This window comes from Coregonus clupeaformis, chromosome 6 (assembly GCF_020615455.1).
Source record: "Coregonus clupeaformis isolate EN_2021a chromosome 6, ASM2061545v1, whole genome shotgun sequence".
Lineage (NCBI taxonomy): Eukaryota > Metazoa > Chordata > Actinopteri > Salmoniformes > Salmonidae > Coregonus > Coregonus clupeaformis.
In genome coordinates, this window is record NC_059197.1 from 11336721 (window position 1) to 11354335 (window position 17615).

Below are 17615 nucleotides of genomic sequence, written 5' to 3' on the forward strand. Positions count from 1 at the left end.
GACAAAAATAATACCATATCAATACAATTAACTTTTTCCACACACCATTCCAATGAAAGTACAATTCCATGATATCAGCTATCTTCCCTAAAGTTACGAACAAGGTTTGAACCCATATACTTCAGTTTTAAAAACCAAATGACTTACACGTCTCTATTTCCTGCTTAGAATATCAACATTCTGGAAAGTAGCAGTTCTGTAAAAGCAAATTTCAACAACCAAAAAATATACAATGGAGGAGTTCGGGATTGAACCTGCTACCTAATACATGCAAAGCATATTCTCCACCACTGAGCTACATCCTCTGTTTATTATAGAAGAAATGACATATAAATACAATGAGTTTTTCTTCAAACAACTCCATTGAGGGTACAATTCCAATATGTAAGTTAACTTAAATAAAGGCACGGACGGGGTTTGAACCCATGATCTTCGGTTTACGAGACCGACGCCTTACCACTTGGCCACCATGCCACCATTGAAATCTTGAAAATCAACATTCTGGAAACTAACAGTTGTGTAAACTCTACAACAGAAACACTGGGGACTGAACACAGGACCTCATATATGCGAAGCACACACTCTACTGCTGAGACATATCCTCTTGCTTTGAAAGAAATAACGCCATATGAACAAAATTATCTTTTTCTATACACAATTCCAATGAATGTACAATTCCATTATATCAGCTATCTTCCATAAGGGTACGGACAGGGATCAAACCCATTAACTTCACTTTACGAAAACCACGCCTTACAAGTTGGCCACCATGACACTTCTCTTCAATAAAGACATGAACGGGATTCAACAGATGTTCTTCAGGTTCCATGACCAAATGACATAAAACATCTCTATTTCCAGCTAAATATCAACATTATGGAAGGAAATAATTGTCTAAATGCAACAATTGAAACATTGAACCCAGTACCACCTACATGCAAAGCATGTACTCTACCATTTAGCTACTTCATTTTGCTGTGACAACAGTAATACCATATCAATACAATTAACTTTTTCCACACACCATTCCAATGAAAGTACAATTCCATGATATCAGCTATCTTCCCTAAAGTTACGAACAAGGATTGAACCCATGTGCTTCAGTTTTAAAAACCAAATGACTTACACGTCTCAATTTCCTGCTTAGAATATCAACATTTTGGAAAGTAGGAGTTCTGTAAAAGCAAATTTCAACAACCAACAAATATACAATAGAGGAATTCGGGATTGAACCTGCTACCTAATACATGCAAAGCATAATCTCCACCACTGAGCTACATCCTCTGCTTATTATAGAAGAAATGACATATAAATACAATGAGTTTTTCTTCAAACAACTCCATTGAGGGTACAATTCCAATATGTAAGTTAACTTAAATAAAGGCACGGACGGGGTTTGAACATATGATCTTCGGTTTACGAGACCAACGCCTTACCACTTGGCCACCATGCCACCATTTCAAGTTTGAAAATCAACATTCTGGAAACTAACAGTTGTGTAAACTCTACAACAGAAACACTGGGGACTGAACACAGGACCTCATATATGCGAAGCACGCACTCTACTGCTGAGACACATCCCCTTGCTTTGAAAGAAATAACGCCATATCAAAAAAATTATCTTTTTCTATACACAATTCCAATGACAGTACAATTCAATTATATCAGCTATCTTCCATAAGGGTACGGACAGGGATCAAACCCATTAACTTCACTTTACGAAAACCACGCCTTACAAGTTGGCCACCATGACACTTCTCTTCAATAAAGACATGAACGGGATTCAACAGATGTTCTTCAGGTTCCATGACCAAATGACATAAAACATCTCTATTTCCAATTAAATATCAACATTATGGAAGGAAATAATTGTCTAAATGCAACAATTGAAACATTGAACCCAGTACCACCTACATGCAAAGCATGTACTCTACCATTTAGCTACTTCATTTTGCTGTGACAACAGTAATACCATATCAATACAATTAACTTTTTCCACACACCATTCCAATGAAAGTACAATTCCATGATATCAGCTATCTTCGCTAAAGTTACGAACAAGGATTGAACCCATGTGCTTCAGTTTTAAAAACCAAATGACTTACACGTCTCTATTTCCTGCTTAGAATATCAACATTTTGGAAAGTAGGAGTTCTGTAAAAGCAAATTTCAACAACCAACAAATATACAATAGAGGAATTCGGGATTGAACCTGCTACCTAATACATGCAAAGCATATTCTCCACCACTGAGCTACATCCTCTGTTTATTATAGAAGAAATGACATATAAATACAATGAGTTTTTCTTCAAACAACTCCATTGAGGGTACAATTCCAATATGTAAGTTAACTTAAATAAAGGCACGGACGGGGTTTGAACATATGATCTTCGGTTTACGAGACCAACGCCTTACCACTTGGCCACCATGCCACCATTTCAAGTTTGAAAATCAACATTCTGGAAACTAACAGTTGTGTAAACTCTACAACAGAAACACTGGTAACTGAACACAGGACCTCATATATGCGAAGCACACACTCTACTGCTGAGACATATCCTCTTGCTTTGAAAGAAATAACGCCATATGAACAAAATTATCTTTTTCTATACACAATTCCAATGAATGTACAATTCCATTATATCAGCTATCTTCCATAAGGGTACGGACAGGGATCAAACCCATTAACTTCACTTTACGAAAACCACGCCTTACAAGTTGGCCACCATGACACTTCTCTTCAATAAAGACATGAACGGAATTCAACAGATGTTCTTCAGGTTCCATGACCAAATGACATAAAACATCTCTATTTCCAGCTAAATATCAACATTATGGAAGGAAATAATTGTCTAAATGCAACAATTGAAACATTGAACCCAGTACCACCTACATGCAAAGCATGTACTCTACCATTTAGCTACTTCATTTTGCTGTGACAACAGTAATACCATATCAATACAATTAACTTTTTCCACACACCATTCCAATGAAAGTACAATTCCATGATATCAGCTATCTTCGCTAAAGTTACGAACAAGGATTGAACCCATGTGCTTCAGTTTTAAAAACCAAATGACTTACACGTCTCAATTTCCTGCTTAGAATATCAACATTTTGGAAAGTAGGAGTTCTGTAAAAGCAAATTTCAACAACCAAAAAATATACAATGGAGGAGTTCGGGATTGAACCTGCTACCTAATACATGCAAAGCATATTCTCCACCACTGAGCTACATCCTCTGCTTATTATAGAAGAAATGACATATAAATACAATGAGTTTTTCTTCAAACAACTCCATTGAGGGTACAATTCCAATATGTAAGTTATCTTAAATAAAGGCACGGACTGGGATTGAACCCATGATTTTCAGTTTACAAGACCGACGCTTTACCACTTGGCCACCATGCCACCATTTCAATTTTGAAAATCAACATTCTGGAAACTAACAGTTGTGTAAACTCTACAACAGAAACACTGGTAACTGAACACAGGACCTCATATATGCGAAGCACACACTCTACTGCTGAGACATATCCTCTTGCTTTGAAAGAAATAACGCCATATCAACAAAATTATCTTTTTCTATACACAATTCCAATGAATGTACAATTCCATTATATCAGCTATCTTCCATAAGGGTACGGACAGGGATAAAACCCATTAACTTCACTTTACGAAAACCACGCCTTACAAGTTGGCCACCATGACACTTCTCTTCAATAAAGACATGAACGGGATTCAACAGATGTTCTTCAGGTTCCATGACCAAATGACATAAAACATCTCTATTTCCAGCTAAATATCAACATTATGGAAGGAAATAATTGTCTAAATGCAACAATTGAAACACTGGAGATTGAACCTAGTACCACCTACATGCAAAGCATGTACTCTACCATTTAGCTAAATTTTTTTGCTGTGACAAAAATAATACCATATCAATACAATTAACTTTTTCCACACACCATTCCAATGAAAGTACAATTCCATGATATCAGCTATCTTCGCTAAAGTTACGAACAAGGATTGAACCCATGTGCTTCAGTTTTAAAAACCAAATGACTTACACGTCTCAATTTCCTGCTTAGAATATCAACATTTTGGAAAGTAGGAGTTCTGTAAAAGCAAATTTCAACAACCAAAAAATATACAATGGAGGAGTTCGGGATTGAACCTGCTACCTAATACATGCAAAGCATATTCTCCACCACTGAGCTACATCCTCTGCTTATTATAGAAGAAATGACATATAAATACAATGAGTTTTTCTTCAAACAACTCCATTGAGGGTACAATTCCAATATGTAAGTTATCTTAAATAAAGGCACGGACGGGGATTGAACCCATGATTTTCAGTTTACAAGACCGACGCCTTACCACTTGGCCACCATGCCACCATTTCAATTTTGAAAATCAACATTCTGGAAACTAACAGTTGTGTAAACTCTACAACAGAAACACTGGGGACTGAACACAGGACCTCATATATGCGAAGCACACACTCTACTGCTGAGACACATCCCCTTGCTTTGAAAGAAATAACGCCATATCAACAAAATTATATTTTTCTATACACAATTCCAATGACAGTACAATTCCATTATATCAGCTATCTTCCATAAGGGTACGGACAGGGATAAAACCCATTAACTTCACTTTACGAAAACCACGCCTTACAAGTTGGCCACCATGACACTTCTCTTCAATAAAGACATGAACGGGATTCAACAGATGTTCTTCAGGTTCCATGACCAAATGACATAAAACATCTCTATTTCCAGGTAAATATAAACATCTTGGAAGGAAAGAATTGTCTAAATGCAACAATTAAAACATTGGAGATTGAACCCAGTACCACCTACATGCAAAGCATGTACTCTACCATTTAGCTACATCATTTTGCTGTGACAAAAATAATACCATATCAATACAATTAACTTTTTCCACACACCATTCCAATGAAAGTACAATTCCATGATATCAGCTATCTTCCCTAAAGTTACGAACAAGGATTGAACCCATGTGCTTCAGTTTTAAAAACCAAATGACTTACACGTCTCTATTTCCTGCTTAGAATATAAACATTTTGGAAAGTAGGAGTTCTGTAAAAGCAAATTTCAACAACCAAAAAATATACAATGGAGGAGTTCGGGATTGAACCTGCTACCTAATACATGCAAAGCATATTCTCCACCACTGAGCTACATCCTCTGTTTATTATGGAAGAAATTACATATAAATACAATGAGTTTTTCTTCAAACAACTCCATTGAGGGTACAATTCCAATATGTAAGTTATCTTAAATAAAGGCACGGACGGGGATTGAACCCATGATCTTCAGTTTACGAGACCGACGCCTTACCACTTGGCCACCATGCCACCATTTCAATTTTGAAAATCAACATTCTGGAAACTAACAGTTGTGTAAACTCTACAACAGAAACACTGGGGACTGAACACAGGACCTCATATATGCGAAGCACACACTCTACTGCTGAGACACATCCCCTTGCTTTTAAAGAAATAACGCCATATCAACAAAATTATATTTTTCTATACACAATTCCAATGAAAGTACAATTCCATTATATCAGCTATCTTCCATAAGGGTTCGGACAGGGATCAAACCCATTCACTTCACTTTACGAAAACCACGCCTTACAAGTTGGCCACCATGACACTTCTCTTCAATAAAGACATGAACGGGATTCAACAGATGTTCTTCAGGTTCCATGACCAAATGACATAAAACATCTCTATTTCCAGCTAAATATCAACATCTTGGAAGGAAAGAATTGTCTAAATGCAACAATTAAAACATTGGAGATTGAACCCAGTACCACCTACATGCAAAGCATGTACTCTACCATTTAGCTACATCATTTTGCTGTGACAAAAATAATACCATATCAATACAATTAACTTTTTCCACACACCATTCCAATGAAAGTACAATTCCATGATATCAGCTATCTTCCCTAAAGTTACGAACAAGGATTGAACCCATGTGCTTCAGTTTAAGAAACAAAATGACTTACACGTCTCTATTTCCTGCTTAGAATATCAACATTCTGGAAAGTAGGAGTTCTGTAAAAGCAAATTTCAACAACCAAAAAATATACAATGGAGGAGTTCGGGATTGAACCTGCTACCTAATACATGCAAAGCATATTCTCCACCACTGAGCTACATCCTCTGTTTATTATGGAAGAAATGACATATAAATACAATGAGTTTTTCTTCAAACAACTCCATTGAGGGTACAATTCCAATATGTAAGTTATCTTAAATAAAGGCACGGACGGGGATTGAACCCATGATCTTCGGTTTACGAGACCGACGCCTTACCACTTGGCCACCATGCCACTTTTCAATTTGTTGAAAATCAACATTCTGGAAACTAACAGTTGTGTAAACTCTACAACAGAAACACTGGGGACTGAACACAGGACCTCATATATGCGAAGCACACACTCTACTGCTGAGACACATCCCCTTGCTTTGAAAGAAATAACGCCATATCAACAAAATTATATTTTTCTATACACAATTCCAATGAAAGTACAATTCCATTATATCAGCTATCTTCCATAAGGGTACGGACAGGGATCAAACCCATTAACTTCACTTTACGAAAACCACGCCTTACAAGTTGGCCACCATGACACTTCTCTTCAATAAAGACATGAACGGGATTCAACAGATGTTCTTCAGGTTCCATGACCAAATGACATAAAACATCTCTATTTCCAGGTAAATATAAACATCTTGGAAGGAAAGAATTGTCTAAATGCAACAATTAAAACATTGGAGATTGAACCCAGTACCACCTACATGCAAAGCATGTACTCTACCATTTAGCTACATCATTTTGCTGTGACAAAAATAATACCATATCAATACAATTAACTTTTTCCACACACCATTCCAATGAAAGTACAATTCCATGATATCAGCTATCTTCCCTAAAGTTACGAACAAGGATTGAACCCATGTGCTTCAGTTTAAAAAACGAAATGACTTACACGTCTCTATTTCCTGCTTAGAATATCAACATTCTGGAAAGTAGGAGTTCTGTAAAAGCAAATTTCAACCACCAAAAAATGTACAATGGAGGAGTTCGGGATTGAACCTGCTACCTAATACATGCAAAGCATATTCTCCACCACTGAGCTACATCCTCTGTTTATTATGGAAGAAATGACATATAAATACAATGAGTTTTTCTTTAAACAACTCCATTGAGGGTACAATTCCAATATGTAAGTTACCTTAAATAAAGGCACGGTCGGGGCTTAAACCCATGATCTTCGGTTTACGAGACCAACGCCTTACCACTTGGCCACCATGCCACCATTTTATTTTTGAAAATCAACATTCTGGAAACTAACAGTTGTGTAAACTCTACAACAGAAACACTGGGGACTGAACACAGGACCTCATATATGCGAAGCACGCACTCTACTGCTGAGACACATCCCCTTGCTTTGAAAGAAATAACGCCATATCAACAAAATTATATTTTTCTATACACAATTCCAATGAAAGTACAATTCCATTATATCAGCTATCTTCCATAAGGGTACGGACAGGGATCAAACCCATTAACTTCACTTTACGAAAACCACGCCTTACAAGTTGGCCACCATGACACTTCTCTTCAATAAAGACATGAACGGGATTCAACAGATGTTCTTCAGGTTCCATGACCAAATGACATAAAACATCTCTATTTCCAGCTAAATATCAACATTATGGAAGGAAAGAATTGTCTAAATGCAACAATTGAAACACTGGAGATTGAACCTAGTACCACCTACTTGCAAAGCATGTACTCTACCATTTAGCTACATCATCTTGCTGTGACAAAAATAATACCATATCAATACAATTAACTTTTTCCACACACCATTCCATTGAAAGTACAATTCCATGATATCAGCTATCTTCCCTAAAGTTACGAACAAGGATTGAACCCATGTGCTTCAGTTTAAAAAACGAAATGACTTACACGTCTCTATTTCCTGCTTAGAATATCAACATTCTGGAAAGTAGGAGTTCTGTAAAAGCAAATTTCAACAACCAAAAAATATACAATGGAGGAGTTCGGGATTGAACCTGCTACCTAATACATGCAAAGCATATTCTCCACCACTGAGCTACATCCTCTGTTTATTATGGAAGAAATGACATATAAATACAATGAGTTTTTCTTTAAACAACTCCATTGAGGGTACAATTCCAATATGTAAGTTACCTTAAATAAAGGCACGGTCGGGGCTTAAACCCATGATCTTCGGTTTACGAGACCAACGCCTTACCACTTGGCCACCATGCCACCATTTTATTTTTGAAAATCAACATTCTGGAAACTAACAGTTGTGTAAACTCTACAACAGAAACACTGGGGACTGAACACAGGACCTCATATATGCGAAGCACGCACTCTACTGCTGAGACACATCCCCTTGCTTTGAAAGAAATAACGCCATATCAACAAAATTATCTTTTTCTATACACAATTCCAATGAAAGTACAATTCCATTATATCAGCTATCTTCCATAAGGGTACGGACAGGGATCAAACCCATTAACTTCACTTTACGAAAACCACGCCTTACAAGTTGGCCACCATGACACTTCTCTTCAATAAAGACATGAACGGGATTCAACAGATGTTCTTCAGGTTCCATGACCAAATGACATAAAACATCTCTATTTCCAGCTAAATATCAACATTATGGAAGGAAAGAATTGTCTAAATGCAACAATTGAAACACTGGAGATTGAACCTAGTACCACCTACATGCAAAGCATGTACTCTACCATTTAGCTACATCATCTTGCTGTGACAAAAATAATACCATATCAATACAATTAACTTTTTCCACACACCATTCCAATGAAAGTACAATTCCATGATATCAGCTATCTTCCCTAAAGTTACGAACAAGGATTGAACCCATGTGCTTCAGTTTAAGAAACAAAATGACTTACACGTCTCTATTTCCTGCTTAGAATATCAACATTCTGGAAAGTAGGAGTTCTGTAAAAGCAAATTTCAACCACCAAAAAATGTACAATGGAGGAGTTCGGGATTGAACCTGCTACCTAATACATGCAAAGCATATTCTCCACCACTGAGCTATATCCTCTGTTTATTATGGAAGAAATGACATATAAATACAATGAGTTTTTCTTCAAACATCTCCATTGAGAGTACAATTCCAATATGTAAGTTACCTTAAATAAAGGCAAGGACGGGGATTGAACCCATGATCTTTGGTTTACGAGAGTAACGCCTTACCACTTGGCCACCATGCCACCATTGCAATTTTGAAAATCAACATTCTGGAAACTAACAGTTGTGTAAACTCTACAACAGAAACACTGGGGACTGAACACAGGACCTCATATATGCGAAGCACGCACTATACTGCTGAGACACATCCCCTTGCTTTGAAAGAAATAACGCCATATCAACAAAATTATATTTTTCTATACACAATTCCAATGACAGTACAATTCCATTATATCAGCTATCTTCCATAAGGGTACGGACAGGGATCAAACCCATTAACTTCACTTTACGAAAACCACGCCTTACAAGTTGGCCACCATGACACTTCTCTTCAATAAAGACATGAACGGGATTCAACAGATGTTCTTCAGGTTCCATGACCAAATGACATAAAACATCTCTATTTCCAGCTAAATATCAACATTATGGAAGGAAAGAATTGTCTAAATGCAACAATTGAAACACTGGAGATTGAACCTAGTACCACCTACATGCAAAGCATGTACTCTACCATTTAGCTACATCATTTTGCTGTGACAAAAATAATACCATATCAATACAATTAACTTTTTCCACACACCATTCCAATGAAAGTACAATTCCATGATATCAGCTATCTTCCCTAAAGTTACGAACAAGGATTGAACCCATGTGCTTCAGTTTTAAAAACGAAATGACTTACACGTCTCTATTTCCTGCTTAGAATATCAACATTCTGGAAAGTAGGAGTTCTGTAAAAGCAAATTTCAACAACCAAAAAATATACAATGGAGGAGTTCGGGATTGAACCTGCTACCTAATACATGCAAAGCATATTCTCCACCACTGAGCTACATCCTCTGTTTATTATGGAAGAAATGACATATAAATACAATGAGTTTTTCTTAAAACCACTCCATTGAGGGTACAATTCCAATATGTAAGTTATCTTAAATAAAGGCACGGACGGGGATTGAACCCATGATCTTCAGTTTACTAGACCAACGCCTTACCACTTGGCCACCATGCCACTTTTCAATTTGTTGAAAATCAACATTCTGGAAACTAACAGTTGTGTAAACGCTACAACAGAAACACTGGGGACTGAACACAGGACCTCATATATGCGAAGCACGCACTCTACTGCTGAGACACATCCCCTTGCTTTGAAAGAAATAACGCCATATCAACAAAATTATATTTTTCTATACACAATTCCAATGAAAGTACAATTCCATTATATCAGCTATCTTCCATAAGGGTACGGACAGGGATCAAACCCATTAACTTCACTTTACGAAAACCACGCCTTACAAGTTGGCCACCATGACACTTCTCTTCAATAAAGACATGAACGGGATTCAACAGATGTTCTTCAGGTTCCATGACCAAATGACATAAAACATCTCTATTTCCAGCTAAATATCAACATTATGGAAGGAAAGAATTGTCTAAATGCAACAATTGAAACATTGGAGATAGAACCCAGTACCACCTACATGCAAAGCATGTACTCTACCATTTAGCTACATCATCTTGCTGTGACAAAAATAATACCATATCAATACAATTAACTTTTTCCACACACCATTCCAATGAAAGTACAATTCCATGATATCAGCTATCTTCCCTAAAGTTACGAACAAGGATTGAACCCATGTGCTTCAGTTTAAGAAACAAAATGACTTACACGTCTCTATTTCCTGCTTAGAATATCAACATTCTGGAAAGTAGGAGTTCTGTAAAAGCAAATTTCAACAACCAAAAAATATACAATGGAGGAGTTCGGGATTGAACCTGCTACCTAATACATGCAAAGCATATTCTCCACCACTGAGCTACATCCTCTGTTTATTATGGAAGAAATGACATATAAATACAATGAGTTTTTCTTCAAACAACTCCATTGAGGGTACAATTCCAATATGTAAGTTATCTTAAATAAAGGCACGGACAGGGATTGAACCCATGATCTTCGGTTTACGACACCGACGCCTTACCTCTTGGCCACCATGCCACCATGCCACCATTTTAATTTAGAAAATCAACATTCTGGAAACTAACAGTTGTGTAAACTCTACAACAGAAACAATGGGGACTGAACACAGGACCTCATATATGCGAAGCACACACTCTACTGCTGAGACACATCCCCTTGCTTTGAAATAAATAACGCCATATCAACAAAAATATATTTTTCTATACACAATTCCAATGAATGTACAATTCCATTATATCAGCTATCTTCCATAAGGGTACGGACAGGGATCAAACCCATTAACTTCACTTTACGAAAACCACGCCTTACAAGTTGGCCACCATGACACTTCTCTTCAATAAAGACATGAACGGGATTCAACAGATGTTCTTCAGGTTCCATGACCAAATGACATAAAACATCTCTATTTCCAGCTAAATATCAACATTATGGAAGGAAAGAATTGTCTAAATGCAACAATTGAAACACTGGAGATTGAACCTAGTACCACCTACATGCAAAGCATGTACTCTACCATTTAGCTACATCATTTTGCTGTGACAAAAGTAATACCATATCAATACAATTAACTTTTTCCACACACCATTCCAATGAAAGTACAATTCCATGATATCAGCTATCTTCCCTAAAGTTACGAACAAGGATTGAACCCATGTGCTTCAGTTTAAAAAACCAAATGACTTACACGTCTCTATTTCCTGCTTAGAATATCAACATTCTGGAAAGTAGGAGTTCTGTAAAAGCAAATTTCAACAACCAAAAAATATACAATGGAGGAGTTCGGGATTGAACCTGCTACCTAATACATGCAAAGCATATTCTCCACCACTGAGCTACATCCTCTGTTTATTATGGAAGAAATGACATATAAATACAATGAGTTTTTCTTCAAACAACTCCATTGAGGGTACAATTCCAATATGTAAGTTATCTTAAATAAAGGCACGGACGGGGATTGAACCCATGATCTTCGGTTTACGAGACCGACGCCTTACCTCTTGGCCACCATGCCACTTTTTTAATTGTTGAAAATGAACATTCTGGAAACTAACAGTTGTGTAAACGCTACAACAGAAACACTGGGGACTGAACACAGGACCTCATATATGCGAAGCACGCACTCTACTGCTGAGACACATCCCCTTGCTTTGAAAGAAATAACGCCATATCAACAAAATTATATTTTTCTATACACAATTCCAATGAAAGTACAATTCCATTATATCAGCTATCTTCCATAAGGGTACGGACAGGGATCAAACCCATTAACTTCACTTTACGAAAACCACGCCTTACAAGTTGGCCACCATGACACTTCTCTTCAATAAAGACATGAACGGGATTCAACAGATGTTCTTCAGGTTCCATGACCAAATGACATAAAACATCTCTATTTCCAGCTAAATATCAACATTATGGAAGGAAAGAATTGTCTAAATGCAACAATTGAAACACTGGAGATTGAACCTAGTACCACCTACATGCAAAGCATGTACTCTACCATTTAGCTACATCATTTTGCTGTGACAAAAATAATACCATATCAATACAATTAACTTTTTCCACACACCATTCCAATGAAAGTACAATTCCATGATATCAGCTATCTTCCCTAAAGTTACGAACAAGGATTGAACCCATGTGCTTCAGTTTTAAAAAACAAAATGACTTACACGTCTCTATTTCCTGCTTAGAATATCAACATTCTGGAAAGTAGGAGTTCTGTAAAAGCAAATTTCAACAACCAAAAAATATACAATGGAGGAGTTCGGGATTGAACCTGCTACCTAATACATGCAAAGCATATTCTCCACCACTGAGCTACATCCTCTGTTTATTATGGAAGAAATGACATATAAATACAATGAGTTTTTCTTCAAACAACTCCATTGAGGGTACAATTCCAATATGTAAGTTATCTTAAATAAAGGCACGGACGGGGATTGAACCCATGATCTTCAGTTTACGAGACCGACGCCTTACCACTTGGCCACCATGCCACCTTTTCAATTTTGAAAATCAACATTCTGGAAATTAACAGTTGTGTAAACTCTACAACAGAAACACTGGGGACTGAACACAGGACCTCATATATGCGAAGCACGCACTCTACTGCTGAGACACATCCCCTTGCTTTGAAAGAAATAACGCCATATCAACAAAATTATATTTTTCTATACACAATTCCAATGACAGTACAATTCCATTATATCAGCTATCTTCCATAAGGGTACGGACAGGGATCAAACCCATTAACTTCACTTTACGAAAACCACGCCTTACAAGTTGGCCACCATGACACTTCTCTTCAATAAAGACATGAACGGGATTCAACAGATGTTCTTCAGGTTCCATGACCAAATGACATAAAACATCTCTATTTCCAGCTAAATATCAACATTATGGAAGGAAAGAATTGTCTAAACGCAACAACTGAAACACTGGAGATTGAACCTAGTACCACCTACATGCAAAGCATGTACTCTACCATTTAGCTACATCATTTTGCTGTGACAAAAATAATACCATATCAATACAATTAACTTTTTCCACACACCATTCCAATGAAAGTACAATTCCATGATATCAGCTATCTTCCCTAAAGTTACGAACAAGGATTGAACCCATGTGCTTCAGTTTAAAAAACAAAATGACTTACACATCTCTATTTCCTGCTTAGAATATCAACATTCTGGAAAGTAGGAGTTCTGTAAAAGCAAATTTCAACAACCAAAAATATACAATGGAGGAGTTCGGGATTGAACCTGCTACCTAATACATGCAAAGCATATTCTCCACCACTGAGCTACATCCTCTGTTTATTATGGAAGAAATGACATATAAATACAATGAGTTTTTCTTCAAACAACTCCATTGAGGGTACAATTCCAATATGTAAGTTATCTTAAATACAGGCACGAACGGGGATTGAACCCATGATCTTTGGTTTACGAGACCGACGCCTTACCACTTGGCCACCATGCCACCATTTCAATTTTGAAAATCAACATTCTGGAAACTAACAGTTGTGTAAACTCTACAACAGAAACACTGGGGACTGAACACAGGACCTCATATATGCGAAGCGCGCACTCTACTGCTGAGACACATCCCCTTGCTTTGAAAGAAATAACGCCATATCAACAAAATTATTTTTTTCTATACACAATTCCAATGAATGTACAAATCCATTATATCAGCTGTCTTCCATAAGGGTACGGACAGGGATCAAACCCATTAACTTCACTTTACGAAAACCACGCCTTACAAGTTGGCCACCATGACACTTCTCTTCAATAAAGACATGAACGGGATTCAACAGATGTTCTTCAGGTTCCATGACCAAATGACATAAAACATCTCTATTTCCAGCTAAATATCAACATTATGGAAGGAAATAATTGTCTAAATGCAACAATTGAAACACTGGAGATTGAACCTAGTAGCACCTACATGCAAAGCATGTACTCTACCATTTAGCTACATCATTTTGCTGTGACAAAAATAATACCATATCAATACAATTATCTTTTTCCACACACCATTCCAATGAAAGTACAATTCCATGATATCAGCTATCTTCCCTAAAGTTACGAACAAGGCTTGAACCTATGTGCTTCAGTTTTAAAAACCAAATGACTTACACGTCTCTATTTCCTGCTTAGAATATCAACATTTTGGAAAGTAGGAGTTCTGTAAAAGCAAATTTCAACCACCAAAAAATATGCAAAGGAGGAGTTCGGGATTGAACCTGCTACCTAATACATGCAAAGCATATTCTCCACCACTGAGCTACATCCTCTGTTTATTATGGAAGAAATGACATATAAATACAATGAGTTTTTCTTCAAACAACTCCATTGAGGGTACAATTCCAATATGTAAGTTATCTTAAATAAAGGCACGGACGGGGATTGAACCCATAATCTTCAGTTTTCGAGACCGACGCCTTTCCACTTGGCCACCATGCCACCATTTCAATTTTGAAAATCAACATTCTGGAAACTAACAGTTGTGTAAACTCTACAACAGAAACACTGGGGACTGAACACAGGACCTCATATATGCGAAGCACGCACTATACTGCTGAGACACATCCCCTTGCTTTGAAAGAAATAACGCCATATCAACAAAATTATATTTTTCTATACACAATTCCAATGACAGTACAATTCCATTATATCAGCTATCTTCCATAAGGGTACGGACAGGGATCAAACCCATTAACTTCACTTTACGAAAACCACGCCTTACAAGTTGGCCACCATGACACTTCTCTTCAATAAAGACATGAACGGGATTCAACAGATGTTCTTCAGGTTCCATGACCAAATGACATAAAACATCTCTATTTCCAGCTAAATATCAACATTATGGAAGGAAATAATTGTCTAAATGCAACAATTGAAACACTGGAGATTGAACCTAGTACCACCTACATGCAAAGCATGTACTCTACCATTTAGCTACATCATTTTGCTGTGACAAAAATAATACCATATCAATACAATTAACTTTTTTCCACACACCATTCCAATGAAAGTACAATTCCATGATATCAGCTATCTTCCCTAAAGTTACGAACAAGGATTGAACCCATGTGCTTCAGTTTAAAAAACAAAATGACTTACACGTCTCTATTTCCTGCTTAGAATATCAACATTCTGGAAAGTAGGAGTTCTGTAAAAGCAAATTTCAACAACCAAAAAATATACAATGGAGGAGTTCGGGATTGAACCTGCTACCTAATACATGCAAAGCATATTCTCCACCACTGAGCTACATCCTCTGTTTATTATGGAAGAAATGACATATAAATACAATGAGTTTTTCTTCAAACAACTCCATTGAGGGTACAATTCCAATATGTAAGTTATCTTAAATAAAGGCACGGACGGGGATTGAACCCATGATCTTCGGTTTACGAGACCGACGCCTTACCACTTGGCCACCATGCCACCATTTTAATTTGTTGAAAATCAACATTCTGGAAACTAACAGTTGTGTAAACGCTACAACAGAAACACTGGGGACTGAACACAGGACCTCATATATGCGAAAGCACGCACTCTACTGCTGAGACACATCCCCTTGCTTTGAAAGAAATAACGCCATATCAACAAAATTATATTTTTCTATACACAATTCCAATGAAAGTACAATTCCATTATATCAGCTATCTTCCATAAGGGTACGGACAGGGATCAAACCCATTAACTTCACTTTACGAAAACCACGCCTTACAAGTTGGCCACCATGACACTTCTCTTCAATAAAGACATGAACGGGATTCAACAGATGTTCTTCAGGTTCCATGACCAAATGACATAAAACATCTCTATTTCCAGCTAAATATCAACATTATGGAAGGAAATAATTGTCTAAATGCAACAATTGAAACACTGGAGATTGAACCTAGTACCACCTACATGCAAAGCATGTACTCTACCATTTAGCTACATCATTTTGCTGTGACAAAAATAATACCATATCAATACAATTAACTTTTTCCACACACCATTCCAATGAAAGTACAATTCCATGATATCAGCTATCTTCCCTAAAGTTACGAACAAGGATTGAACCCATGTGCTTCAGTTTAAAAAACAAAATGACTTACACGTCTCTATTTCCTGCTTAGAATATCAACATTCTGGAAAGTAGGAGTTCTGTAAAAGCAAATTTCAACAACCAAAAAATATACAATGGAGGAGTTCGGGATTGAACCTGCTACCTAATACATGCAAAGCATATTCTCCACCACTGAGCTACATCCTCTGTTTATTATGGAAGAAATGACATATAAATACAATGAGTTTTTCTTCAAACAACTCCATTGAGGGTACAATTCCAATATGTAAGTTATCTTAAATAAAGGCACGGACGGGGATTGAACCCATGATCTTCGGTTTACGAGACCGACGCCTTACCACTTGGCCACCATGCCACCATTTTTTTTGTTGAAAATCAACATTCTGGAAACTAACAGTTGTGTAAACTCTACAACAGAAACACTGGGGACTGAACACAGGACCTCATATATGCGAAGCACGCACTCTACTGCTGAGACACATCCCCTTGCTTTGAAAGAAATAACGCCATATCAACAAAATTATATTTTTCTATACACAATTCCAATGAAAGTACAATTCCATTATATCAGCTATCTTCCATAAGGGTACGGACAGGGATCAAACCCATTAACTTCACTTTACGAAAACCACGCCTTACAAGTTGGCCACCATGACACTACTCTTCAATAAAGACATGAACGGGATTCAACAGATGTTCTTCAGGTTCCATGACCAAATGACATAAAACATCTCTATTTC

General features: G+C 37.0%; 12 non-coding genes across 12 annotated transcripts; all 12 read right to left on the bottom strand.

Moving 5' to 3' along the window:
* Nucleotides 1-402: 402 nt before the first annotated feature.
* trnat-cgu lies at nucleotides 403-474 on the bottom strand. The gene has a single exon. It is a non-coding gene; the product is annotated as a tRNA-Thr (tRNA).
* A 4837-nt stretch (nucleotides 475-5311) lies between these two features.
* Nucleotides 5312-5383, bottom strand: trnat-cgu. The gene has a single exon. It is a non-coding gene; the product is annotated as a tRNA-Thr (tRNA).
* Nucleotides 5384-6297: 914 nt separating this feature from the next.
* Nucleotides 6298-6369, bottom strand: trnat-cgu. Its single transcript has one exon. It is a non-coding gene; the product is annotated as a tRNA-Thr (tRNA).
* Nucleotides 6370-7284: 915 nt separating this feature from the next.
* Nucleotides 7285-7356, bottom strand: trnat-cgu. The gene has a single exon. It is a non-coding gene; the product is annotated as a tRNA-Thr (tRNA).
* Nucleotides 7357-8270: 914 nt separating this feature from the next.
* Nucleotides 8271-8342, bottom strand: trnat-cgu. Its single transcript has one exon. It is a non-coding gene; the product is annotated as a tRNA-Thr (tRNA).
* Nucleotides 8343-10242: 1900 nt separating this feature from the next.
* Nucleotides 10243-10314, bottom strand: trnat-cgu. Its single transcript has one exon. It is a non-coding gene; the product is annotated as a tRNA-Thr (tRNA).
* A 1909-nt stretch (nucleotides 10315-12223) lies between these two features.
* trnat-cgu lies at nucleotides 12224-12295 on the bottom strand. The gene has a single exon. It is a non-coding gene; the product is annotated as a tRNA-Thr (tRNA).
* A 916-nt stretch (nucleotides 12296-13211) lies between these two features.
* trnat-cgu lies at nucleotides 13212-13283 on the bottom strand. The gene has a single exon. It is a non-coding gene; the product is annotated as a tRNA-Thr (tRNA).
* A 913-nt stretch (nucleotides 13284-14196) lies between these two features.
* trnat-cgu lies at nucleotides 14197-14268 on the bottom strand. Its single transcript has one exon. It is a non-coding gene; the product is annotated as a tRNA-Thr (tRNA).
* A 914-nt stretch (nucleotides 14269-15182) lies between these two features.
* On the bottom strand, nucleotides 15183-15254 carry trnat-cgu. The gene has a single exon. It is a non-coding gene; the product is annotated as a tRNA-Ser (tRNA).
* Nucleotides 15255-16169: 915 nt separating this feature from the next.
* trnat-cgu lies at nucleotides 16170-16241 on the bottom strand. The gene has a single exon. It is a non-coding gene; the product is annotated as a tRNA-Thr (tRNA).
* Nucleotides 16242-17158: 917 nt separating this feature from the next.
* On the bottom strand, nucleotides 17159-17230 carry trnat-cgu. Its single transcript has one exon. It is a non-coding gene; the product is annotated as a tRNA-Thr (tRNA).
* Nucleotides 17231-17615: the final 385 nt, after the last annotated feature.